Source organism: Phascolarctos cinereus, unplaced genomic scaffold (assembly GCF_003287225.1).
Source record: "Phascolarctos cinereus isolate Bilbo 61053 unplaced genomic scaffold, phaCin_HiC Scaffold_5;HRSCAF=322, whole genome shotgun sequence".
NCBI classification, from domain to species: Eukaryota; Metazoa; Chordata; class Mammalia; order Diprotodontia; family Phascolarctidae; genus Phascolarctos; species Phascolarctos cinereus.
Genome location: NW_027555958.1, coordinates 132,770,523 through 132,798,470, shown reverse-complemented (window position 1 = coordinate 132,798,470; position 27,948 = coordinate 132,770,523). Strand labels below are relative to the sequence as shown.

General features: G+C 38.1%; 1 protein-coding gene across 4 annotated transcripts in view; it reads left to right on the top strand.

Moving 5' to 3' along the window:
* The window catches only part of TPD52L1 (TPD52 like 1), a 157,049-nt gene that overhangs the window by 47,799 nt on the left and 81,302 nt on the right, over positions 1 to 27,948 (top strand). The window contains exon 1 of one of the 4 annotated variants that reach the window (XM_078155162.1): positions 20,874 to 20,969. The exons of the other annotated variants lie outside the window; for them this stretch is intronic. The gene's annotated coding sequence lies outside the window, so the exon portion shown is untranslated. Of the gene's footprint in view, positions 1 to 20,873; positions 20,970 to 27,948 lie in introns of those variants that run through there. 4 annotated transcript variants of the gene reach the window in all.

Below are 27,948 nucleotides of genomic sequence, written 5' to 3'. Positions count from 1 at the left end.
GGGTTCAGTGGCAAAGAATCTGATCATGAATGTGCATCTTATTCAGACACACATATCCTTTGATAAAACATATTGGATTCAGATTTTGCATTGACTTACTTTTTGGGTCTTCAGTAGCTATGGCTGCTGAGGATGCTTGGGGACTCATATGCCTGCCAAAGCAATTCACAGAGCTTCCTAGATGATGACTATAGTGTTTGAGTTGAAAACCAGGCCAGTGTCCAGGGTGGGTACTACTACTATGCCCTTGGCCCTTGGATTGATCACCTTGTATTAGTCTCATTTGTGCACTTGTTGTATCTGCCTCATGAGATTTAAGCTCTTGAGAGCAAAGAATATATCATTTTTCAGTTTTTTACCATCAGTGCCTAACAGTGTTTTGCACATAGTGCTTAATAAGTGCTCGTTGAATTGCTTATATCAAATTCAGCTGCTTATTGAAGCGTAGGCCAGTGTCCATATAAATTACCATCAAAACAGTCCTGTGCTTTTTCTTTCTACATTTAGATAGGTAACTACACAGTGTTTTTATGTACTATCCATCTCATCACTTGGGTGTCTGGGAAGATTTACAAGGATTGCATCCTGTTGTCCTAATGTTACATGACGAACAAGGGTCATATACAGCCCAGCCAGCAAGCATAGAATTAGGATTCAAGCTCATCATCCCACAGGTGTCAGATTTCAAGTAGTTGCAGAGTCCTTAAGTGATTAGACATGAAGGGCTGTGACTTTAATCAGGTCAGTTTAGGCTTAACTCTCCTGCTAGAGAGCTAAAGAGAAGATTCCCACATGACATATGCCCTCTGAATTATGTGAAGCTTGTTTTATATTCTGGAAGTATTTCCTTTATCGTGTTTGCTAAAATTTTACTTATCTGTTTGCTTTTATCCTATGTTCAGATAACATCTGTTTATACTCCTTCATATAGCAATCCTTGCCATACAATCAGGTATTAGGTCAATCTTTAATTTTCTTCTGCAGGCTAAAGTTTAATGATTTTCAAATTTTTTCTTCAATTATTTTCCAACCTTCTTATTTTCCAACCTAATTAATTTACTCTCTTTCCCTTCTCCATCTGATTTCTCCTTTTTGGGGAGATGAAGGGGGATCTGTGCTTATGTGGGGAACCCTGTAGTATGGAAACTCTCTCCACTGATGCAGTTTAGTATCTGTTTTGTAATTTACGGTTTTAGGGAGTGACTGAAAGATTAAGTGACTTACACATAGCCATAACTAGTATGTATCTGAGACAGAACTTCAGATAGAGTAAGCTAGACACTGCTAAGCCCTGGAGATATATAAATACAATCAAACAAGACAGTCTTTGCTTTCACTGACGTTATAGGGGAACAGAATGAATTAAGGGATGGAGGTAGGATTACTTGCAGAGGTATGATTTGGGGGTGGTAGCTAGGAATTGAGGTGGAGACCTGTTTCTAGGTAAGACAGGGCTCATCTGTCAGAGCCCAGGCTTGTTCCACTAGAGTAATACAGACCTTTGATGGGAAGGAGATAGAGGTGATGGCCAGTGGAGGTGGCATGGTTTGAGACCGGTGACCAGGAATAATAAAATGGAAGCCTAGCTCTTGGAAAGAATTAGAGCTCAGGGTGGTTCCAGGGGCAGAATCCAATGTTCTAGTGGACTTATATGAGTGGAATATAAGTAACATAGTTTGGCACTGGTGACCTTTGAAGTCAGATGGAAGCCTGCACACAATCCACCATGTTGTACTTTCATGATTTCTCCATAATGTTTTATACATAGAGTAAAAAAGAATACCAGGTCAGGAGGCAAAAACCCTGGGGTTCCTACCCTGATTCTGTCAGTTGCCTTGGGCATTTAATTTCCCCATTCCTCAGTTAATTCTTTTGTAAAATGAAAGAAGTTGAGTAAATGATTTCTAGGGATTTGTCCTAGCTCTAATATTCTATGATTCTATGAAATGACAGACTGGATGCCCTCACCATTGGCCACTTAAAGAATATGAATTTTTACCTTAATAAGCCCAAATTCCCAAACTACTCTATCTTCCTCCAGGGAAGAGTCAGTGGTCTTTGTTAATGGTTGACTCACCAGGGCTTTTTGGTAGCATGTTAGAGGACTGAAGTGTTATACTTTGGGATGTGTATCTTGTAATGAAGTATTGAATAGTGACTGCTGCCCTCCCTCCCTCAAATCAAAGTCAGTTACAAATCTTGATCATCTCCCTGATGTCATGATCCTGTTCCAGAATGAAGGACAAACCACACACTACAGTTGTAGCAGGTTAAAAAGAAACAGTCTTGATGAAATGCCTCCTAATCTGTCAGTTTAGAATAAACTAAATAAATAAACTAAATAAACTAAACTAAATAAATAAAATAAAATAAATTTACCAGGGTGTTAGATGTCATACATAGACTGATGCTTACTATGTTAGGCTGGTACTTCAGGTTCGAGATTGGAATGAAAGAGGGCATTTCATAGTCTGTTTAACAAAAGAGGGTTTACTCAGCCTTCACAGGGGGAGGATATTTAGGTGAGGGAAAGCATACTCAGTTGAGGATCTAGCGACTACAATTAGAGTGCTGCTTCCCTGCCTCTCCGCTGCCTTTAGTGGTCTCTAACTGGCCAAGCCTCTGAGCCCAACTAGAGCTCCTCCTGGCGGGGGGTGGGGGAGAAGTGGGGTGAGGGGGGGCTTTTTATACTTAGCTGACCAGAAAACTTTGTCAGTGGCTCAAGGCTTTATTGTGTCCTATGACAATTAAATCCCAAGGATGGTTTCACTACCATTTAACTAAAAGAATTAGCCAATCCTCCATGAATGGAAAGTCTGGTAGATATTCTTTCTACCACACAGGGCTTTGGCAGAAATGTTGTACTAATAATGTCCCAGAAATAGTTATGAAGCACATAATAACTATGGCTTGGAGCAATGGAGAGGATGTAGAAGGAACATCTCTCTAAGCCCAGGTTAGAATTCTTCCCTCAAATTTAGTTTTTCCAAATGCCCCAGTTGTTTAGGGTACTCCTATGATCTAATCTGTATTGTTTTACCTTTTCAGTTTAACTTAGATATTGCTATCCTCTCCTAGTTTTCTGGATCCAGAAGAAAATATATTTTTGATGGCTTAGGCTAATGAAACCAAAGTGAAAGACCTATACAAAGACTTTAATTTCTTTTGGCTTATTTCTTTTTATGTTAAAAAAAATAGGATTATATTTTGGGGAAGCTATTTGTTTACTCCTCTGCTTTTCTTTACTAGTGTTCCTTGAATAACCTCTAGATTAAAAAAAAACTTTTTCAAAATAGTTGCACTGACCTATGCAATGGATATTTCAGTGCATTCTTAGTGAACTGTCTACAGTTCTCTGTTATGCTGTATCATGTGTTCACTTCTGATCACCATATTTTAGTAGTTACATTGATACATTGAAGTATGTCCAGGGGAAGATGACCAGGATGGTCAGAGGGTTGTAGATCATAAGTAGATCACTGGAGAAATGGGATATTCAGCTCATATCATGGAAAAGGAGACTCCTGGAAAAATATTATAGCTTTTTTTTTTTAAGAATTTGAGACACTGTTATGTGCAAGAGGGATTAGATTTGTTCTACTTGGCTTCAGAGGATAAAAACAGTAAGTGGAAATTATAGACAGAAAGAGGCTTGAGATAAGCAAAAACTTCCTAACTTTCAAAGCTGTTCAAAAGTAGAACTGTCTGCCCCAGGAGGCAATGGATTCTTGTTCATTGGATGTCTCCAAGCTGAGGGTGGATGGAGAGTCACTTGTTGCCCATGTTGTAATCAGGATTCTTATTTAGGTATAGGTTCAACCAGATGACCTTTGAGGTTTCTTCTGACTCTGAGATTCTTCAAGTCTGGGAGATCTTTTCATTATGTTACTATAATTTCAAGGGACACAGAAAAAGAAAATTTTTTGATAATTCTGCTCATGTAAATTTCATGTGCACTTGTGCAGGATGTCTATTTATATGTAGGGCTATCTCCAGAACTGGGAAAGATCAAAGAAAGAACATTGTGTCCAGTTTCCTTTGCTGTTAATCTCAGAGCTACAAAGCAATTTTGAACAATATATTAATATTTTATAACATAATTTTCATATAAATATTATAGCCAAAAGCTTAGAGGATCTAGACCAATACTCAAAGTGACATTATGATTTTTAATTTTTTGAAAAACTCATGTTGTCTTCTGTACCTGGAATATCCTCCCTTTATTTTTCATTCAGTTTAATTATTCCATTAAATATGTCCATTAAAGCCCATTAAATGCTGCCTCTTCCATATATCCTTCCCACATTCCCATATTGAGTAGTGATCTCTCTCAATTGAATTGAATTGTCAAAGTTCTTCATTTTTATCTCTGAAGATTTTACACTCCAATTTGTATTACAGATATTTATCTCAGTTTCTTATTCCTTATTCCTCCCCCTGTGCCATAAGTAAAGGGAATGTGGCATAATCAGAAGTGCTAGACTTCGTGACAAGAAGACCTGGGTTCAAATTTCACCTGAGATACTGTGTGAAGCCTCTCTCTCCTTCCCCCACAGAAGTCATTTAACCTCTCACGGATTCAGTTCCTTCATCTATAAAATAGAGGAATTACACTAGATAGTCCAAGTTCCCTTTAGCTGTAACTCTATAATCTTAGGATATGAACTGCATACAAATTATATGCTCTTTAAAGACAGAAATGGGACTATTTTATTCAGCACCCAGTGCCAGTGCCTTGGATATAATTAGTTAATCAGCAAAGGTTTGTTAAGTTCCTACTATGTACCAAGTACTGCAATAGATATTGGGGATGCAAATAATAGCTGATAATAGCTAACATTTATATAATGCTTACTGTATGCCAGGCACTGTGCTAAGTGTTTTACAATTATTATCATATGTGCTCCTCACTACAACCCTGGGAGGTAGGTGCTACTATTATCCTCATTTTACAGATGAGGAAACTGAGGCAAAGAAAGTTTAAGTAACTTGCCCAGGCTCACACAGCTAATGACTGAGGCCAAATTTGAACTCAGTCTTCTTGACTCCAGACCCAGCATTCTATCCCTTCTGCCACCTAGCTGCAAAGAATGAAACAATCTCTACCAGCAAGAAACTTACATTCTAATGGACTAGACAAGGACATATATAAGTATGTATAAAATCAATACAAATTAATTTAATCCATAGTAGTTTGAGAGGGATTGCTCTCTAAGTAGCTAAAAAGGATCAGGAATGGTTTCATGTAGATATTGAGCTATATCTTGAAGAAAAAGGTGAGGAAGCATTACAAAAGCATATTGTAGATTATCTTTCTATTTATAGTACAAAATGTAATTTCATGTTCTATTAAATCGGCATGTTTTTAGCATGCTGATAAGTAGTCTGCACAATTACATGTATGGCAGAAGAATGAGATTAATAAGTAGCTACTCAAACTATTCTGGCTTCTATGTTGGTACTCAGTCAAGCCTTAGAGGATCAGATGGAGACCCTTAGTGCCTTGAAATTAGACAGAGTCCAAAGTTTGAGGAGAAGTCAATAATGTCCCCACATCCCTTCCCAACACAGTATGGTGACCTAGTGAGTACCCTGTAATAGAGGTTCTGGTTGGATAACCCTTTGTCAGGGATGTTTAGAAAGATTCTTGTACTATGTGGGAGGTTGAACTAGATGACTTGTAAGGTCTCTTCCAGTTCTCCTATGGATAAATCAACAAAAAAGTGGATCGACAAGAGCTGTGCTAATGAATTGGGAATTTATCCTGGGAACCTTTTTCTCCCCCTAGGCAGAAGCCATTGGCTCTCTGCCCTAGTTTTATGCTTGTTCCTGCTCGGATGAAAACAGTCAAGGAATGACATGTATGCATTTTCAGCCCTGAGGAAGCAGAACCCCACAAGTCTGGTAGATGTTGGTTATAAGAGGGGCAAAGACCAATTTCTGGGGGGTGGAGAGAAAAGGGGAGTTGAAGTTGTGGGTAAGATGATGATTTTGCTGGGAAGTTAATGATGGTATACATTTAGTCCTTCCCTGTACATTGGCCTACTTGTCTCCACAGACACAACCCTCATCTGAGCTCCTATCCTGCCCCCCTGTTCCAGAGCATTTGAGTTCTTTGTTGCAGTGAGCAAAAAAGGAGCGAATAGCAAGTAGGGGGTATATGTTCTAAATCTGGGGCCCTTAAGTTCTCTGCCCTGGAGGACCCAACCATAGAAAGAAAAAGGGGAGAGGGAATGGAATGAGCATTTATATAGTGCCTTCTATCTGCTAGACACTATGCTAAGTGGTTTACAAATGTTATTTCATTTAACCCCTTCTCTTTCCCCATTCCCCCGAAGCAATTCTCTGCCCTGGAGGTCCTGCAGAATAAAAATGCTGTGCTGCTTTTCTGGTAGAAATGAGATAGATGCTATGGAAGCACAGAAGGCTTGTGGTTGCCAGGGCAACCTCCCTCTTACTGAACAGATCCCTAACTGGGGTGGAGGGAAGTTCTAGGGCCATGTGGGAAAGTTGGTTCTTCTCTGTTCCCAGGGTATGGCTAGGTAGTGTGCTAGCATCCTCTCACACATGAAGAGCAGAAGAGACTCCATTAAGCAGCTTTTCTTTTTAATGGACTAGAAAGGGAAAGGAATGGACATTGTTCATTCATACCCTGGTCACCAAAATGAGAGACCACTGCTTCACCTAATTTCATTTTCTGTGAAAATGGAATAGTCTGGTTTAAGTGTTTGAAGGGAAGGTCTATGGATATATTTTGATCAGATAACTAATTCTTGAACATACCCAAGCTGGATGTATCACAAATTAAAAGATGATTCACCTGAAGCTGGAGGGTGGGGGATTACTAAAACAGCCAGAACTGTTCCCAACTCAGCCAAAAAACAAATAAAACAAAACAACCATCCAGACAGACCCAATATATGCTTTTAATATTCAAGTTTGGTAGGATTTTAGATTTAGAGCTCCAAAAAGCACCTCAAAGGTCATCTAGTGCAACCTTCCTCTTTTACAGATGAGGAACAGAGGCACAAAGAGGTTAAGTTGTTTACTTACTCTTTGATCAATCAGAATCATGTGAAAATTCTGACTCTGAACTTACTGGCATTTGTTTGAAAGGTAGGAATATCGGAAAGCATGGTGTAGCTCCTGTTTTTAAAGAGAGTGTTTGGTTTTTTGTTGTTTTTTTTTTTCCAAATTAAATGTGAATCTCAGGGGAGAAGCCTCACTATAGCCTCAAGTAAAATACATAAATTATTTCCTTACCATGCTATACAGAAATTTGTTACCTTTATTGGAGGTGATTGATAAAAATCATAGCATGCCACAGCTGGAAGGACCCCAAAGATACCAGCCCCTTCATTTTATGTAGGAGGAAACTGGCCCAGGAAAATGAAATGACTTGTCAAGGGTCACACATTTAGTTCACAGCTAGGCTAGGATGAGCCTCTAGGGCTGCTAGCTCCTTCTTAGTCCTGTGTCCTTTGCATCACACCTAGGAGTATGCTGGTTAATATTTAACAACTGGTTCTCCTAGTGGTAATCTGTGTTATATTTTAAAAGTCCAAAAACGTGTGCAATGCATAACACCTGTGGACTTTCTGCCTCCACATGAAGGTGGGTCAGAGGTGTCTTACAATTCTTCATTCAAATCGTGCTTGATCTTTTTAATTTTGTTCCATTCACGTTTAATTTTTGCATTGTGTGGTTCTTTCCATTTATATTGTTGTAGTTACTGTTTGTATGATTTTCTTAGATCTGTTTACTTCACTGCATCAGTTCATGTAGATCTTTTTATGCTTTTCTATAGTCGTCACATATATCATTTCTTTAAATTTTTTTAAAATTTTCACATTAGTCATGTTCTAAAGAAGAATTAGAACCACAGGAAAGAAGTAACAAAACAAAACAACAACAAAGAAAGCAAATAGTGTGCTTCAATCTGCATTCAGACTCCATAGTTCTTTCTCTGGATGTGGATAGCACTTTCCATCATGAGTCTTTTGGAGTTGTCTTAGATCCTTGCATTGCTAAGAGCCAAGTCTATGAAAGTTAGTCATCATGCAGTGTGGCTGTTCCTGTGTAATAATGTTCTCCTGGTTCTCACTTCACTCAGCATCAGTTCATATAAGTCTTTACAGGTTTTTCTGAAGTCTGCTTGCTCATCATTTCTTATAGCACAGTAGTATTCCATTACATTCATATACTGCAACTTGTTCAGCTATTCCCCAATTGGTGGGCATCCCCTCAATTTCTGGTTCTTGGCCACTACAAAAAAGCTGCTATAAACCAGTTTGTACATGTGGATCCTTTTCCCATTTTTATGAACTCTTTGAGATACAGACCTGGAAGTGGTATTGCTGGATCAGAGGGTATGCACATTTTTATAGTACTTTGTGCATACTTCCAAATTGCTCTCCAAAATGCTTGGATCAATTCACAGCTTCACCAACAATGCATTAAAGTTCCAATTTTCCCACATCTCCTCCAGCTTTTATCATTTTCCTGTTTTTTCATGTTATCCAATCTGATAGGTGTGATGTGGAACCTCAGAGTTATTTTAATTTGCATTTCTCTAATCAGTAGTGATTTACAGCATTTTTTCGTATGACTATAGATAAGCTTTAATTTTTTTCACCTGAAAACTGCCTGTTCATGTCCTTTGACCATTTATCAATTGGGGACATACATCATTTCTTATAACACAGTAATATTGCATTACCTTCCTGTTATTATAATTTCTTTATTCACCATTCATTGAGGGATTTATCTTGTTCCAATTCTTCGGTGATAGAAAAAGTTTTGTTATAAATGTTTTGGTGTATGGAGCTTTCTTTTTATCAGTGTCTTCCTTGGAGGATAAGCTCAGTAATAGAGTCTCTATTTTACTCACTTTATTTGCATAATTTGGAATTTTCTTTCCAAAATGGTTGTACTATCTCATACCTCTGTCAACAGTATATCAGTATGCCGATCATTTCAGAAATCCTCCACATTGAGTACTGCTTCTTTTTGCCATCTTTGCCAGTTTTCAAGGCCTTAAGATGAAATGTCAGCGTTGTTTTGATTTGCATTTCTCTTATTGTTAATGATTTAGAGCAGAGATGTCAAACACATTGCCTGTGAGCTGCATGAAGCCCACAACACTCCAGAGCGCAGCCCAAACCAGATTAAAATGTAATTGGAAAATATTTAACAAAATAAATAAGGCCCCAAGGTTCATTGCTCTTTGAAACATATTATTCCATTCCCTCCTGTGTTTTCTGGTAGTCATAGGATAGTCTTACGTTATTTAAGTTTCCTTTTATTTGAAGGTCTTTGTCCTGTATTCCTTTAGAACTTGTTTCTGAAATGAAGTGTAAATTTAAATACTATGTGTCTTAGAATTTTCAATTTTGAGTTTTTTTCTGGAGGCAGTCTTTGAATTCTTTAAATTGACATTTCATTTTCTATGTTCAGAAGTTCTAGATACTTTTGTATTATTTCTTACATTATGGTGTTCAGGTTTTTTGTCCTGTCATGTTCTTATGTGATCCTTAGGTTGTCTCTGTGCATCCTGTCTTTGAAATATGTATGTTTTGCTCGGATAGAGCATACATTTTCTTTTAGTATAATTATTTTTGTTTCTTTCTAGATTGTCTTTCATTTCTGTGTGTTTGCATTCCCAATCAATTGTTCTTTCTCATTTCTTTGGTGAGACTTGCCATTGCAGGTACAATTTGTTTTGGTTTTTTATTCTGCCAGTTATTTTTGCTGTGCAGGCCATAAATTCTGCTCTCATAATTCTCATTTCTCTTTTAAACCACTCAGAAACAGTGTGTTGTGGTTTAATGTTCTCCTCAAATTCCACAGCATCCTCTGTCTCATCAAGTGTTGGGTTAGTTTCCTGTATATTGCTGTATTTATTCATAGATCCCTGAACTCATCTGCTAGATCTGGAGGCTATATTTCCTTCTACTGTTAATGTTTTACCTATCTGCTTATGTTTGAAGACTTTGAATTTTCTTCTTCCCTGAAATCTTTGGTAATTCCAGTTTATTTTTCTTTATTTTCCCCTATGCTTACTTTCTGACTCTTTTCCCTCTGATAGTGGTTTCCCTAGGGGCTAGATCTCAAATCTGCTTAGCCTCCTTCCACTCTGGATAATTCAGGGTCTCAACCTGGGTCTCTAAAGTGAATTTGGTCCGGGAGAGGGGAGGAGGGTTGGAACTGCTGAGTCCTTTTCCTCAGGCTTACTGCTGACACCCCACAGTCCCACACCACCCTCCACCTCTCACCCTTAACCCCCACTGTTTCTTGAACTGCCTCATTATTCCCCCATTCCTTACCCCTTCACTCTCCTGCAGAAATATTTTGCACCAGAGAATGTTGCTACTGTGGGACTGGTCACTGAGCCCCCAGCAAATTTTTGCAACTAGCAACCCAGATCTCTGTAGCACTAGAAAGGAGGAAAGGGGTGAGGAACAGGGTTTTTTAGCAAACCCGGGGAGTGAGTCCTTGTATTATCTGGTGCAGCCAGCCTCACAGCCAATATCATGGTTAACAGTGGGGGACTGGGTGCTGTGGTGAGCTAAGGGTAGATATCAGCTCATTATTGTTGTTTTTTGTTTGTTGGTTGGTTTGTTTTTGGCTAGGCAATAGGATTAAGTGACTTGCCCAGGGTCACACAGCTAGTAAGTATCAAGTGTCTGAGGCAGAATTTGAACTCAGGACCTCCTAACTCCAGGGCTGGTGCTCTATCCACTGTACCACTTAGCTGCCCTCATTGCTGTTGGTTTTAAACCTTATTTTGGATTCCAGATCTCTTAGATCATGGAGAGAGCTGAAGTTGCCTTACCTTTGACACGTAATTGCTGTTGTGGAGGTGTTTGAGAGGTGGTGGGAATCAGGGATAATTTCTAGTTTTCTATCATGTGCCTTGGAAGACTGTAAATCTGCATTACTAACATTTTCTCCATCACTTTCTTAAGTCTAGATAATCAACAGTACAGTAAATGAAGCCCTGATTTGTATTGGTCATCAATTTATGAGGTAGAAATGCTTACTTAGAAAATTGAATAGTTCCCAGAGGAGCTGGCTCCCACACACCCTCACTTTTGGTGGTACTATTTTTTAAAATTTTTTATGCTAGACCTCATATGTCTCCATTGTTTTTTTTTAAATATAAATTTATTTATTTTTAGTTTTCAACATTCCCTTCCACAAGTTTTTGAGTTCCAAATTTTCACCCCATCTCCCCCCCCCCACCCCAAGATGTCATGCATTCTGAATATCCCTTCCCCTACTCTGTCCTCTCTTCTATCTCTCTCCCCTTCTCTTATCCCCTTCCCCTTCTATTTTCCTGTAGGGCAGGATAGACTTCTGTACCCCATTTCCTATATTTATTTCCCAGTAGCATGTGAAAACATTTTTTTTAAACATATGTTTTTAAAACTTTAGGTTTCAAATTTTCTCTCTTCCTCCCTCCCCACCCACCCTCATTGAAAAGGCAAGCAACTCAATATAAGTTGTACATGTGCAGTTATGCAAAACACATCCATAGTAGACATGTTGTGAAAAACTAACTCTATTTCCCTTAATCCTATCCTGCCCCCATTTATTCTATTCTTTCTTTTGATCCTGTCTCTCCTCAGAAGTATTTACTTCTGATTAACCCCTTTCCCAATCTGCCCTCCTCTCTATCATCCCCCTGCTCTCTTGTCCCCTTTCCCCCCTATTTTCCTGTAGGGTAAGACAGATTTCCATACCCAATTGAATGTGTATGTTATTCCCTCCTTAAGCCAAATCCTATGAGAATAAGATTCACTCATTCCCTCTCACCTTCCCCTGTTTCCCCTTCCACTGTAAGAGACTTTTCTGTTGTTTTTTTTTGTGAGATAATTTACCCCATTCTACCTCTCCCTTTCTTCTTCTCCAATATAATCTCTCATCCCTTATTTTATTCTCCAGATATGACCCCTTAATCTTCAACTCACCCTGTGCCCTCTATCTATCTATCTACATATACATACATATAATTTTTTTCCTCCAACTACCCTGATACTGACAAAGGTCTCATGAGTTATAAATATCATCTTTCCATGCAGGAATGTAAACAGTTCAATCTTAATAAGTCTCTTATGATTTCTCTTTCCTGTTTACCTCTTCATGTTCCACTTGAGTCCTGTATTTGAAAGTCAAATTTTCTATTCAGCTCTGGTCTTTTCATCAGGAATGCTTGAAAGTCCTCTATTTCACTGAATGACCATTTTTTCCCCTGAAGGATTATACTCAGTTTTGCTGGGTAGGTGATTCTTGGTTGTAATCCTATCTCCTTTGCCCTCCAGAATATTATATTCCATGCCCTACGGTCCTTTAATGTAGAAGCTGCTAAATCTTGTGTTATCCTGATTGTGTTCCACAGTACTTGAACTGTTTCCTTCTGGCAGCTTGTAATATTTTCTCCTTGACCTGGGAACTCTGGAATTTGGCTACAATATTCCTAGGAGTTTTCCTTTGGGGATCTCTTTCAGGAGGAGATCTGTGGATTCTTTCAATTTCTATTTTGCCCTCTGGTTCTACTATATCAGGGCAGTTTTCCTTGATAATTTCTTGAAAGATGATGTCTAGGCTCTTTTTTTGATCATGGCTTTCAGATAGTCCAATAATTTTTAAATTCTCTCTCCTGGATCTATTTTCCAGGTCAGTTGTTTTTCCAATGAGATATTTCACACTGTTTTCTAATTTTTCATTCTTTTGGATTTGTTCTACTGTGTCTGATTTCTCATAAAGTCACTATCTTCCAATTGCTCTATTCTAATTTTTAAGGAAGTATTTTCTTCAGTAAGCTTTTGGACTTCCTTTTCCATCTGGCCAATTTTTCTTTTTAGGGCATTTTTCTCCTCATTGGCTTTTTGGACCTCTTTTGCCATTTGGGTTAGGCTATTTTTTAAGGTGTTATTTTCTTCAGTATTTTTTTGGGTCTCCTTTAGCATCACTCTCAGTTTTTCCTCTACTTCTCTAACTTGCTTCTCAAAATCGTTTTTGAGCTCTTCCATGGCCTGGGACCAATTCATATTTTTCTTGGAGGCTTTGGATGTAGGGGCTTTGACTTTGTTGTCTTCTTCTGGTTGTATATTTTGGTCTTCTTTTTCACCAAAGTAAGATAATATAGTCTGACTCTTTTTGCCCTGCTTGCTCATGATCCCGGCCAATTACTTGAGTTTTAAACTCTTTGTTAAGGTACGAATCTGCTTCCAATGTGGAGAATGTACTGTCCCAAGCTTCGGGGTTTGTACAGCTGTTTTCAGAGATACTTGTAGGGACCTGTAAATTTTCAGTTCTTCCAAGGTGGTATGATAAGGGGCAAGGTGTTTACTCCTTTCCTGGCCTGCGACTACAAGTACTCCTTTCTGTCCTGTAACTGTGAGGAGGGGCTTCTCTCCGCAATCACTACAAGCTCCACCAAGCCAGCGCTCCTCCTCACCCCAGCACCACCCAGAACTGTGGCCCAGATCCAAACATGGGCAAAGGAAGAGATTCCTGCCTCAGCACTGGCAAAGAGATCCCTGCAATCCCTCTCTGATCAGCCACTGGATTCCCCCTCAGTCTGTGGGCTGGAAGCTCGGGAAGCAGCTGCCCCCCCTACATGGCCACGCTCTTAGGGAATGGAGCTGAAACCCCGCCTTCCTTTCTCAGGCACCGACAGAAACAGACTTTTCCCACTGACCTTCTAATTTGTCTTTGGCATTGGTGGATTGAGGAATCTGGAAACCTCCACAGCTGCCCGAGATTCAGTCCTCTGAGGCCTGCTCCAGGTTTGCTGCAGCCTGCGAGCCCACGCTGTGGACTGTGCACCCACGCTGCGCTGCACTGCGCTCCCAGCCCGGCGCGACACACCTTTCTGATCAGTCATCCACGTTGTCTTGGGCTGGAAATTTGTTTCACTCTTTCTTTTTGTGGGTTCTGCTGCTTCAGAATTTGTTTAGAGCCATTTTTTATGAGTATTTGGAGGGGTTTGGAGGAGAGCTCAAGCAAGTCACTGCCTTCACTCCGCCATCTTGGCTCCGCCCCTCTCCATTGTTTTTAATGTAGTAGCTGAAGCCTTCTTAGTTTGATGATGAACTGAATTTCCTACAGTAGTTTATGTTCTAACATGTTAACTTGGCTGCCTGCCTGCCATTATTACATACTGTAACAGAGTCAGCAATGTGTATCTTTGAAGATACATTTCTAAAGAGGTTACTACATTTGGAAAATGGGTGATTATTAAACCTTTCAGTTACCTAATGCTGTCATAGATCAGTGTTATTTATCAAATTTAGTCTTTAAGCTCCAAGCTATTTATTTGTGAATTATTATGTGAAAACTTTTCTTTCTGGTTGTCCCCTTAAAATAATTTTTAAGAATTTTCTTAAAAAAATTGCCTCCAACTTAAATGTTCTATGTCCAGTGTTTCTAAAACTCTACATCTTTATTGAGGCTTAGCTTCTATTGTAATACATTATATTAGAATCACAAGAGGCAACGGTGTTTAAGAGATGCAGCTTCTTAGTCAGGAACACCTAACTCAGTTTAAGTCTAGCTAGTGGCCGCTGGCTGTGTGACCCAGGGCCAGTACTTAGTAACTAACCCTCTGTGAGAAGACTTGTGGAGCTGTATTGGTAGAGTGAGGTTTCTTACTAGGAGTTGCCTAAACCAAGGCTTCTTAAACTTTATCCACTCCTGACCCCTTTTTGCAGTTTGGCACCATTTGTAAGTGTTGCGTGGCCTGAGGGCATGCACAGTGCCAAGTTCGCATGCTTTGTGTTCAGAACCAAGGCTTCAGTGCTGATGCAACATGGGCAAGCACAGCCAGGAACACCTTGATTCCTTACACGTTGGATTTTTAATTAATTTTTGGTTGCTACATGGTCAGAAACCTTTTACGTTGCCAAAATTTTTCATGACCCCGCATGGGGTCAAGCCCCACAGTTTAAGAAGCACTGGCTATTGAAATCAGGTTGGTCATAGCTTTATTAAAGTTGGAAAAGACCTTATAGGTCACTTCTTCATTTTATAGGTGAGGAAACCAAGGTTTAGAAAAGGGAGTTTAAGAGCTAATTAGTTACAAGAATAAAAATAATATCCAGCTTTGCTTGATGATATTACTAAAGGTCTAATTCTGAGCTGGGAAATATGGGGGGAAGTGGATTAAATGGTTTTAGGAGAAAAATGTTTACTTATTTGTTATAAATTACTTTAGTCTTCTATGGCACTAGCTACAAGAATATTTAAAAATTTACTTATCCTTGAAATTTTCTTCCACTAAACATTAGGTTTTATTTTAGAAAATGAACAAGAGAGAAAAAAAATCCAAAAATTCAATATATTCTAAATTTTAAAATATGCTACCACTTGGCCTTAGAAATAAGTTTTCTCCTACTATCTGTCCAAGAGGATTATTTATTCATCTAACTTTATGTAAATCCATACATGACAACAATATATAGTTTTAGAGAACTGACACCTTGCAAGGCTTTTATAGCCCTGAGCCTGTGGGGATGATACAGTGACTAAAATGAACCCTGCCCTCCTGGAGCTTATATTCTATTAGATAGATAAAACATGGAAACAGATAAGTAAATACAGTTGTAAAGGAGAAGAGAAGGAGAGGAAAGGTAGGACCCAAGCTGAGCCTTGAAAGAAGGAAGACAAGAACTATTCTGATTTAAGTTTTCATATGTTATCTCTGAGATGTCCCAGTATTCCAGAGCTGTGCCCGTTGCTTAAGGACTTCTTTGGCTTTGCCCTGTAATCAGGCCTTATTTACATAATTACATAGCTACATTATTCAGAAGGTCGTAGATTTAGAACTTGAAGGGAGCTATTTATAGGTCATTTAGTCCAACTTCTTGATTCTACAAATGGAGAGACTAAGACTCAGAGTGCCTAAGTGACTTGTACAGCATCACATAGGTAGTAAATGACAGAGGTGGGATTTGAACCCAGTCCTCTGGCTCCAAATCCACTACTCTTTCCATTTTATTAATATATTAGATTCTTAAAGGCGGGAGGGGAATTAGAAAAGAACTGAAGGATGACCTTCATAGTTAGACTTAGGGCGTGGCCTTAAATATCATCTATTCATTTGTTCATTCAACAGATGTTACATTCCTACTGTATACAGAACACTGTTCTAGACACTGGAGGACATAGAAAGTTGAGATAAAATGCAGATCCTGATGCCATGGAGTTTACTGTTTAGTTGGGAGATAAGACACAAACACAGAATACTGTAACACATGATATTGTAAATGCATTACAGGGAACAAAGTTATATATGAGGTCTGAGATGAAAGGCCAGTGAAATCAGAAAAGGCTTCTTGGAGGAAATTGATTTTGGGTAGAAGTTTTAAAGGCTAAGCAGGTATTCGTCAAGCCAAGTGGGGGTCAGAGGTTGGCAGAGTTTATTCCAGGAATAAAGAATAATCAGTTGGAAGACCACAGGGTGTGTTTCAAGAGGCAGAATAATCAATGCAGTTTAACTAGAGCATGGAGTACAAAGAGGGAAAGTAATATTTAAGTCTGGAAAGGTAAGGCAGTTCCAAATTATGGGGGCTTTAAATATCAGGCAGAGAAGTTTGAACATTATTTGGTGGGCACTAGAGAGCCTCTGAAGATTTTGGTGTAAAGAAATGATAAGTGAAGAGGTATGTAATAGATTTGCAGTTTCATGTGCACTTTTCTCTTTTTTTTATTCTACTATGTTATGGAAATGCTTTATTTCATAAATTAAAAATCAAATTAAAATAGATATGAAGCAGTAGGAGGTTATTGCAGCAGTACAAGTGGAAGGTAATGAGATCCTATACTAGAATGGTGTCAATGGAAAGAAAAAGAGGATATGAACATGAGATAATATGACAGAATTAAAAACTTGCGAATTATTTGGTTATAAAAGGTGAGGGAGAGAGACAGTTGGAACATAACCCCAAAATTTCAAGCATGGGAACTGGGTGAATGGAGGTACCATTAGGAGTGGTAAAGTTTAGCATAAAGGAGGTATAGGGAGAAGTTTGATAGGCTCAGTTTGGGACATATGGAAGTGGGGTTTCCGGCAAGCAATGTCTTATAGGCAAATGGAGATAAGTAGCTCCAGAGCTATGAAGACAGGTGATAGTGGTAGCTGTGTGCGTGAATGAGATTGCAAAAGGGAGAGACTATTAGAGAAGAGAAACTGAGGACAAGCCCTTGGGGAAGCACCAACAACATTGAGACCAGGGAGAAGGAGAAGAGCTGTTGGAGGAGACAGAAGAAGCTGCTAGGGAAGTGGGAGATGACTAGGGACCTCTGAAGCTAACAGAGGAGAGAGCATCCAGGCCTGTGGCTTGGAAATTTCTGGATAGCACCCACTTTCTTCTGCCTTTCTGGAATCCTGCAGAAAGGGTGGGAGCAGATGACCCCTTCAAAAGGAATTTAAAGTATGTATTGGGGATGGAATAGGAGAGAGAAGGCATACAGCTACAGGTCGGATGAGAACAGAAAAAGGAATGAGTAGTCTTTGAAGGTGTTCTCTTTAATAATTTTGCCTACAACTGGAGCTGCTTATTTCTGTTTCTGCTTACTTTAGCTGAATCTAAAGCAATTACTTATCTATATCTTGTATATATGTCAGCTGTCTCTCTGGGCCAATTACATATTAGTCCCCATCAAAAGCTCTGTGTTCCTACCAAGCCAGTCTGCTTACTGTTCCCAGCTCTAATAGTATCCCCCACAAGAGTCCTTTCTTGAATCTCTGATTTATTAATGCTTCTCCTCCTCACTTCCAAATTATCTTGTATGTACATCTTACTATCTGTATACAGGTTGTTTTCTTTGTGTAGAATATAAGCTCTATGAGAGCAAACACTGTTCCATTTTTGTCTATGTAAATCTACTGTGAATCTTCTTCGAATTGAATCTTGTCATTCATCCATTCTTTGTACCTGTCAGAATCGTGAAGCAACCTGAATTGTTGATGGCCTGTTTGTCTTCCAGGCCCTCACAACTGACGTTACTTACCATCATTGCAGTCAGTATTTATGTAGAGTAATAAGTGATGCTAACGAGACTGTTGCAGGAGTTGGATGTCATGTCAGGAACAGGACCTGAAATGTGGCTGCTGTAAAGAGGGTTGGATTTTGTCACGACTCAGCTCATGAGCTTCCTCCCAAACCTGATAAGCACTTATATACCTTGTCATTCCTTTAAAAACGAATACTAAATTATGAATCTTTTTAGAAAGATTCTGAGATTCTCCTGTGTACACACACACACACACACACACCACACACACACACACACACACACACACGGGACTTCATTGTTGCGGCTACTCCCCCCACCAGTGACAATCACAGTCACTCTTAGGAGGTGGTCTTTGAGGATTGTGGGGGCTGAAAAACCCATCATAGTGTTGAGACCCTTTGCACTTAATGAGGTTGGTTCTTTGACGAGCTAGCAGTTACCTTCACATCATAATAAGCAAGACTTTAATGGAAGTATTTTAATAAAAATAACATATTCTTATGCATCAGTTTAAAACAAACACATTCAGTGATTCTCCACATATTTGAACTGATTTTGTATCCCATGTCAAAGTCATTGAGTTCTTTATTTTGATATCAGCAGTGTGGAATAATCATAAACCCTGCAATTATGAATTGGCATAATTGAATTGCTGCTGTTGCAAGGATTTATTAAAGACAAACCAACTTAAAGCATCAAACTGATTATCTTTGGAAGATAAGTATAGTAACAGTGACCCTTATTTGATGTTATTTTCTGGAAAGACAAATGTCAGTCTACCCAGAGCTCACACCTAAATTCAGAAACTCAGACCTTGTACAATAGCTGGTAGGATTATCTAGTGGAATCTCTCATGGAGAGATTACATGGCATAAGGAATCAAATACTAGACTGAAAGCCCTGAGTTCAGATGCTACCTCCACTAAATCTCATTTGCCTCTCTGCCACCCAGCTGTTTGCTTCAGGAAACTGTGCTACATGTCTACTGCCACTCGCCTGACAATCCAGTATTCAGGAGGCAAGACACCCCTGAAATCTTATTAATTAGAGCATTTTTCAATGAACAGAAGCTTCACCCATGTCAGGACTCCCTGGGCAAACTAGAAAGTAACTGTTAAGAACAGAGACTGTCTCTGCCTTGTTGTATATGCTAGCTGTGTGGCCATTCAGGTGACTTAAACTCTCTTAATTTCAGCTTCCTTACTTTCAAATGGGGATAATACTGGTTGTATCTCTGTCAGAGGCCTGCTGTGAGCCTCAAATCAGTTGATTCATGTGAAAACATTTCACAAACCTTAAAGCACTACAGAAATGTCAACTATTATTGTTGCTTATTCTTACTGAGTTTCTTGTCTTTAAACCATACAATACAAGTAGTTTCAAGAGTATAAGAGTAGGGACTCTGTACCTTTGAAAAGAAAATCTCTGAGTATCTGCTTATAGGTTGATATTTCCCATTCCTCCATACTACTCTAGGGATTTGAGGCCAAAGAATTAGGATTTTAAAATGGAGGGTGGGGCTATATACCAGCTTAAGTGGAGAACAAAAAAGAATTAAAGTTGTTTTTAACCAGCTGATATTGTCCCTGAGGACAGAACAATAAGGGCAAGATTTGAAAGTTTATGAGAAAAATTGGAATTAAATGTTAGCAGGAATGTGTTGACTGTAAGGGATGGGGAGCACCAAAATACTTTGCCAAAAAAAGCCTTAATATCTCATTTTCTAAATATTTTTAAGAATAAGTAGACCACTACATGTATGATTTGCTCTAATTCTACCCGTAGGAAAAGAAATGAACTAAATGACTTTTCAGTCCATCTCTAAGGCATAAAAATTTGGGCTTCTACCATTTTTATGTATTTTCGCTTTACTTAATTATATTTTATGAACAAATTTTATGAGAGTCAATAATTGCTTTTTATTTACATGTTTCTTTTTGTTGTTCAGTCATGGCTGACTTGTAGTAAAACCATTCCAAATTTTCTTAGCAAAGTTACTGGAGTGATTTGCCATTTCCTTCTTCAGCTTGTTTTTTTTGTTTGTTTGTTTTGTAACAGATGAGGAACTCTGAAGCAAACAGGGTTAAATGATTTACCCAGGATCACAAGCTAGTAAGTGTCTGAAGCCAGATTTGAACTCAGGAAAATGAATTTTCCTGACTCTAGGCCCAGCACTCTGTGTACTGTGCCACCTGCTTGCCCCCGATCAAGACTACTCTGTAACATATCTTTTACATGAAAACGTGTAGGGTAGGGCAGGCGATGCTGCTTTGAGATGGCTCTAATTGTTAGGAAATCTTTTCTTATGCTGAGCCAAAATTCCCTCCCCTCCTCAATTTTACAGAGAAAATATAGGGTTTTTCTCCTTGTAATTTTCAGCAGCAATAATTTCAAGCCTCAGAATATTGGAGATCAGTGGAACAGCTGTGAGCTGTTTTTAAATAGAACCTGTTTGCTGAAAGTAAATGGCATAATGCTTTTTTAACTATTGTTCAGCGCTCTTCAACTGCTCTTCAAACCTTCAGAAGCTCCCTTTAAAGAGATAAGCTACTCCTATGACCATGATAATAGAGTACTGCCCCTTTACTTTTCCCCTTGTTTTCATGGAGTATTTTCTCATCAGTGCTGTTTTCTGGAAATGTATTTTGGAAACAAACTCATTTTCTTCATCGTAAGATCCATGGTGTGGCTAGTGATGCTTTTAGTTTTGGTCCATGAAAGTTGCTCCACAGGATGTCCCAGTACGTCATAATGACTAGTGAACACCTAAGGAATGACACAGGCAAAGAATCTAGCATTGTGTTGTGTTCAGCCTGGTCATGGAATGCAGAAAGGTAACAATCTGCATAGCTTTAATCCTTAGTCATTCTCCTAAGATATTTACAGGAGATGAGAACTTGGCCCAGTGTCATCATTTGTAGTTTGATCAGCCCAGGACACGAGAGGTTAGTACAGAGAAAATTCTGTTTTTAAGTCATTGAGGGTAAGGGGATAGGTCATTTTCTTTTCAATATTGAATCTCTTCTTTTCTGTTTTGTTGGCTTCTAAACCTTTTATTCCTATGTAATCATCTTCTCCATTAGGCGAGCCTGTTTTCCTCCTTGCCCAAGGCAAAATCTCAGGAGGAGCATTAAAGGTGTAGAATTAGCTTTTAGGGAAAAAAGAGCCTTTTGTATCTTTTTTGTAAATGTGTTGATTTAATTTTTCTGTTTTGTTAGGGAGTGACATAGATAGTTAATTTAGTTTGCTGTACAGCCTGCCCAGAAGGATTTAGAGATACTTAAGATCTAGAGAAAAGAAGTTTTTGGTTGGTGCCATGACCACTGAGGTGTATATTTTCCCCCCTCTGGCTAATATTATGCATGAGTTCTTTCCCAAGAAAGTTTCTTAAGGAAAGATGGCAAAAGGTTTGTTGTTGTTGTTGTCTAGGGTTTTTTTAAATGATTGTTTATTATCATTTCCAGCCACCCCCTCCTTTGGTTTGTTTGTTTTTATACTTTTGTTTTATTCTGGTTTTGGTTTGTTTGTTTTTTGTGTGGTAGATTGTTAAAACCTATATGCATTTATTTGTTATATGTACACATCAGTATATCTATTTGGGGGGTTTTCATTGGATATCTGAGCTAGAATAAAGTGGAAGTATTAAAAAGAGACTTGAGGGAAGGATTTGTAGTACTTTGTGGACTGAAAACTGAGATAGCATTTTGTTCCATGGTTCTATAGCTTGTTAAGAAAATGGAGGAGTCCATTGGTAAGTTGGAGATAGTCATGTGACATCACTTAAGGAATAAAAGCTGAACTCTCAGGAGGCTTTTGGAATGTTAACAGTTGGTATTGCAAGAGTAAAGTCCAGACCTTCTGCTGGAAGGAACACACCTGCTTCATTGCCATACGTAAGGAATTTTTTAGATTCATCATTGGTTTTCTTTTTCAAAAACTTTTGCCTTTACCTCAAAACCTAATATTTCCTGTAACCTGTTTTTCACTCTTCCTTCCAGTAGCAATTGTCTTTAAAAGCTTCTTAAGTTAATTTCGAAAAAGTATTCAAGGACAAATAGAAATGTTCCTTTTATTGACTATGTTAAGCATAAATGAATATAATATTGGACAAAGCATTTATATCCATGTGTAGTGAAAAGGTTGCAGTATACTTCATATTGCAGATGTTCTCAAAGATGTATACGTTTTCTTTTTATGTACAATTATAGGCTTTAGTATATTTGTCAAAGCCCAAATTTTGTTAAATTAGTTCTTTTTGCCTATTGTCTCACCTCTTACTTTTCAGGAAGAAATACACTTTAAAATTTGTGTATGTGTATGTAAAGGTAGTAAGTCAACTGGAAATATCCTAAAGTGGCCTATTCCACATAACATAGATAGTATTAAATGAATCTACTCATAGTATCTAATTTATTAATGTTTCAGATATTGAGATGTTCTTTTGTCTCCAGCATATGCCCATCTTATATTGATTTGTGGTCTCTTTGGAATTATGCCTGTAGTCCGTATATGGGGGTTATCAGCCCTAACATATTATTTATTTTGAATTTGAAGATAAGTGAGGAAATGCTGTCTCTGAAATTTAAATTTATAAGAATCAACACACAATATATGGGATTTGCCCATGTTCTGAAAGCAAATCACCCTAAAAAATGTTGCATTATAAAATGTTGCAGGTGAGATTAGGACAATTAGTCTAATTATAAATTTTGGAAATTGCAACATTATTGGCAAATGAAAATAAGAAGATGGCATTCTGCATGAAGTCCATAAAAAAAAGTTCAGAATTGGAAAGTAAAAATGTGTTTGTGTCTTCAGAATAATCTTGGCAAGACTCAACTGTAACGTACATATTCTAGTCTTCTTGGCAGATGTGTCCCTCTTTTGGAGGAAGTTGTATCAATCAGGCTGTCACCGTTACCAATACTTATTGGTAAAGTTATCCTTACTTAGATGCTGTATTGTACTATTCAGCTTTTTGACCTTAAGTTGTGTTGCCATGTACAATATGCTAACTACACTAAGGGGCACAATAGATTACAATATTTGACTTGGAATCAAGATTCCAAATTCAGATACTTCCTCAGACACTTCCTAGCTGTATGATCCTGAGCAAGCCAATTAACCTCTCTCAGCCCTAGTTTCCTCATTTGTAAAATGAGAAGATTGGACATTGGATTCTAAGACCTCTTCCAGCTCTAAGTCTGTGATCCTAAATCAGAGTTCTAGCCTGCCTAGCAATTATATTTTTCTGCAAAAATTAATAAATTGGCATATTGGTTAATCAACCTCCTAAAAAGTTTGATTCATGAGAATCATTTCCCTAGACCTTGATCACCCTTTAGTGAAATGATAAAATTGATTTTTTTCAGACCTATAAAGTCAAGGACTACCATGTAGCCCCCATTCATTGCAGTGATATCTAGAAATTTTCTTCACATTTCCCCCCTTCCAGTTTTAAGCCTAGTGCAATAATGTACCCAGCACAAATGTCACAATTGCTATAGGTTAAGTGGGCACCAGCATCTTTTCCTATACCTAGATATTGTTGTAGAACAGCTAGAAGCTTAGCTTATAACCTGAGCAAGTCTAGAGGAAACCACAGATGAGTAAGAAATTCTCCCCAGAAATTCCATTCAACTCAGAAGGAAAAGAAAGGCCCTGATTTCATCTGGGTTTCCAGAACTGAGTGATTTGATGGATTCCTCAATTAGCCCTTAAATAACATAATTTCATTGGAATATGCCATCTCCATAGTACACCATTTTACTATATACTGATTGTTGGTTGCCATGTTATTTTTTTCATGTCTTCAATTGTTTTGTTTGCTGTTTAATCGACTTTGATTTGAGTGAGGGAGTCATGTCATCATCTCTATGATGTCATGGTCCTTTTGGAGAAGGAAGGACAAACAACCTGTGAGTAGTCCGAGCTGGCCAGTTCCAGTTGGGTAACTCAGCTATCAAAAGACCAAGTCTTAAACCCAATTCACTCTGGAGCTCATAGATTGAACACAATAGGGAAGCACCACTTAGTGGTAATTTTTTGAGCTGAGTGAATTGTAGGCAGTAACTGTTTCTCTTTTGGCATGCAACTTTGAAGGTCTTCCCCTCCCAGTTTGATTTTTTTTTTTTTGGATTAAAGGGACCATCCTTAGATACTTTTTTTTTTGGTGAGGCAATCGGGGTTAAGTGACTTGCTCAGGGTCACACGGCCAGTAAGTGTCAAGTGTCTGAGGCTGCATTTGAACGCAGGTCCTCCTGACTCCAAGTCCTGAGCTCTATCCACTGCGCCACCTAGCTCCCCATCCTAAACTCACTTCTTACAGAGGCCTGTTCACTGAATGGACATTACCTCACTCAAAGTGAGAACCTGAAAAGACCTTAGCTTAAAAGGGCCAGGGTCTCCCATTGCACCCTGGGCCATTTCTAGTCATCCTGATGAATATCTGGCCACTGGACCCAGATGTCTCTGGAGGAGAAAGTGAGGCTGGTGACCTTGCAAGTCGCATCATCTCCCTGATGTCATGGTCCTCTTCACAAACAAAGGACAAACACAACAACAACAACCACTTTTTTGTTTAGTTGTATCAGTCATGTCTAACTCTTCATGACCCCATTTGGGGTTTTATGGCAAAGATACTGGAGTGGTTTATCATTTCCTTTTTCAACTTATTTTACATATGAGGAACTGAGGCATTCAGGATTAAGTGATTTGTAGTAGGTTTAAGTCACACAGCTAATAAGTATCTGAGGCCAGACTTGAGCTCAGGAATTTGAGTCTTTCAGACTTCAGACCCAGTGCCATATCTACTGTGCAGCCTAGCTGCCCATATCTTCAGTAGTCCTCTGAAATTAGGTAATCTGTTCTTGAAGAGTATATTCTCAGTTGGAAGACATTTATCCTAGACTCTAATTTTATTTGCCTACAGGAAAGAATTTTCTTACTATAATTGAAAAAAAGTAAAAAAGGAGAGTCAAATGTGTAATTATAAATTTTGAGAGTTGTTCATTTTAATCCTGTAGAATACATGTAAAACTTTATGTTGGCCTATCACAGATGTTTTAATAGAATGTCAAGTAATTGAAATGTACATTTAAGTGTTTGTATCATCCAAACTAGATGATCATATTTGGCCTTCAGAATCAGCCTAAGGATTTTAGGAGAAATGGATTTTTTTTTCCTCTTGAGATTTTCAGCTCCTAAATGATCCAGAAATGAAACCCTAGCTATTCTCATAACGTTTTATCCTCATGTCAACTTATGATGTCAAAGAGAGGCCTATGAATAAGAGATGATAAGAGTTCTGGTAAGGGGAAAAGCTTGCTAGAACTTCAAAAACAAAGTTGTTTAGAGTATTAGTGAAAAGTACAAATTATTCCTTTATTCACCTGGACTGTCGAATCACAAAATGATCAATGCCTATACAATACCTCAGTGTTTCATTTAATAATATCATCTAAGGAAGGCTTGGGGTGAGGGAGGGGTAAGTACTGTTTATGTTCCTGACTCATGTTATATATATTTTGAAAAATACATGTGTAGAAGGATTGAACAATTGCCTCAACATCTGAAATATTTCCTTTGTATCTCTTTATACCTGTTTGAGAGGCATAATATCATAGTGGATAGAGACCTGGTTTCAAAATGAGGAAGACTTGAGTTCAGGTACCACTTCTGACACATACTGGCTTTGTGATCCTGGACAAGAGATGGATGTTAGTGGTATTCACGCTAAACTGTATTTTTTCATAGATGTGGGAGTGGAGAGAAGTTTTGTCAGTCATGTAGGATTTGTATAGATAAACTGAAGAGGAAATCACTGAAGGACAGTATTGGTATAGACACATGCAAATGTTAGGCCCTGCAGGGGTGGGAAACCTCAAGGCCATATTTGGCCTTGTAGGTCCTTGGTTGCAGCCTTTTGACTGAGTCCAAATTTTACAAAACGAATACTTTTATTAAAGGGAATTTGTTTGGTGAAGTTTGGATTCAGTCAAAGGGCCACATTTGAGGACCTAGAGGACCACATGTGGCTTTGAGACTGCAGGTTACCCACCCCTGTATGTTTAGGGGAAAGTGGGTGCTAAAGAGTTTATATTTAAGAATATTAATAGTATCATTTCAGTTAACATTTATGTACCTCTTTACAAACCTCCCAGCAGGTTTGGAAACTGAGGTTCAGAGAGTTCACTGACTTGCCTGAAATCACAAGACTAGTAAATGTTAGGGCCAAACCATGATACCAGGTATTTTGACTCCAAGACCATTGTCTTTTCCACCAAGAGATAAAGTTAGAAATGTAGGTTGTGATGCCTGGAATCTGATCTGGATCTTATTGGCAATAGAAAGCCATTGACTTTTTTTTTTTAATTTAGAGAATATCACAGTGACATAAAATGAAGATTAATCTGACTGTGGGAGGGATAGACTATGTGGAGAGACCATTTGAGGATCTATGAAAATAATTCCAGCTTTAAGCAATAAGGACTTAGATAATGTTAATATCTGGTCTGTCATTCAATGATTACCAGGACTTTCTTTAGAAGTTCAAATTAGCAATTGAGTATCTAGCTATGAAGCCACAAATAGGACATTTTCATATGAGTCAACCACTTACTTGATAGATTTCCCCAAAATTGTCAATAAACCAAGGAAATCCAACTCATTGTTTATTCCAAAGTTTTAAGTCAATTTCAGCATTGATCTTTGGCAGGATTGTTGGAAGACTCCATACCCTTGACAGTTAGAACTAGCAATGTAATTTTTCCAAACCATTTGTTAGTGTAACAGTTTTATTGACAACCCTCTCAATATTTCTCCTCTTTTGTATATTATCATATGAGTAAAAAGTATGTCTCAGTGCTAGAGGCGTAATGGAACTCCTTTACAAGATACAACATCAAATTTATTTCTTTTTTAAAATACAGTGTCATTCATTTAAAAAATTGCATGGGAAATAGCTTTCTAGGCCACCTTTAAGATAGAGTGGACTATGATGAGGAGTTTGTAGTAAATTTAGTAAATGAATAGACAATGATGTTCTAATAAGGGAACTTGTTTTATGTCTTTAATTTTCAGCCTCCTGGAGTTAAAGTGTTTCAGCTTTTTGCTGCACTTAAGGAAAATCATAAATCCCAGCAGTAATGAGATGAGATCAACATTTATCTTTTCTTTTGAGGAATAAGTGTGGGGATTTTGAAAAGTCTTATGTTAAAAAAATATGCTTGAGGATATTTTACCAAGCACCATGAAACAGTATAATTAAGTAATAAATATTGCAGTTTTCACTTTATTATTTAAGAGTTGGTAAACTCCCATTTAAACTTGTTTATAATATCCCTTTATATACTAAAAGTCAAGGATAATGTTGCTTTTTACTTCTGAATATATGCTTTATGTTTGATAAGCTATACAGGATATTCCATGTGGTAGTACTACTTTATATTGCTTTTTTGTTTGTTTCAAATTTATTTACTTTTAACATTCATTTTTTAAAAAGTTGGAGTCACAAATTCTCTCCTTCCCATCCCTCTCCCACCTATGGTGAAGGCAAGAAACGTGATATCAGTTATAAATGTAGAATCATGCACAGCATTTTTCCATATCAGCCATGTTGCAAGAAAAGGCAAGAAAAATAGTATGTTTCAATCTGCATTCAGACTCCAACAGTTCTTTCTCTGGAGGTGAATAGCAATTTCATTGTAAATCCTTCAGAATTGTCTTTGAGCAATGTGTTAATCAGAATAGTAGCTAAGTCATTCACAATTGATCATCAAACAGTATTGCTGTTAATGTGTACAGTGTTCTCCTGGGTCTGCTCACTTCATTTTGCATTGATTCATAAGTCTTTCCAGGTTTTTCTGAAATCTTCCTGCTTATCATTTTTTATAGCATGATAATATTCCTTTACATTCATATACT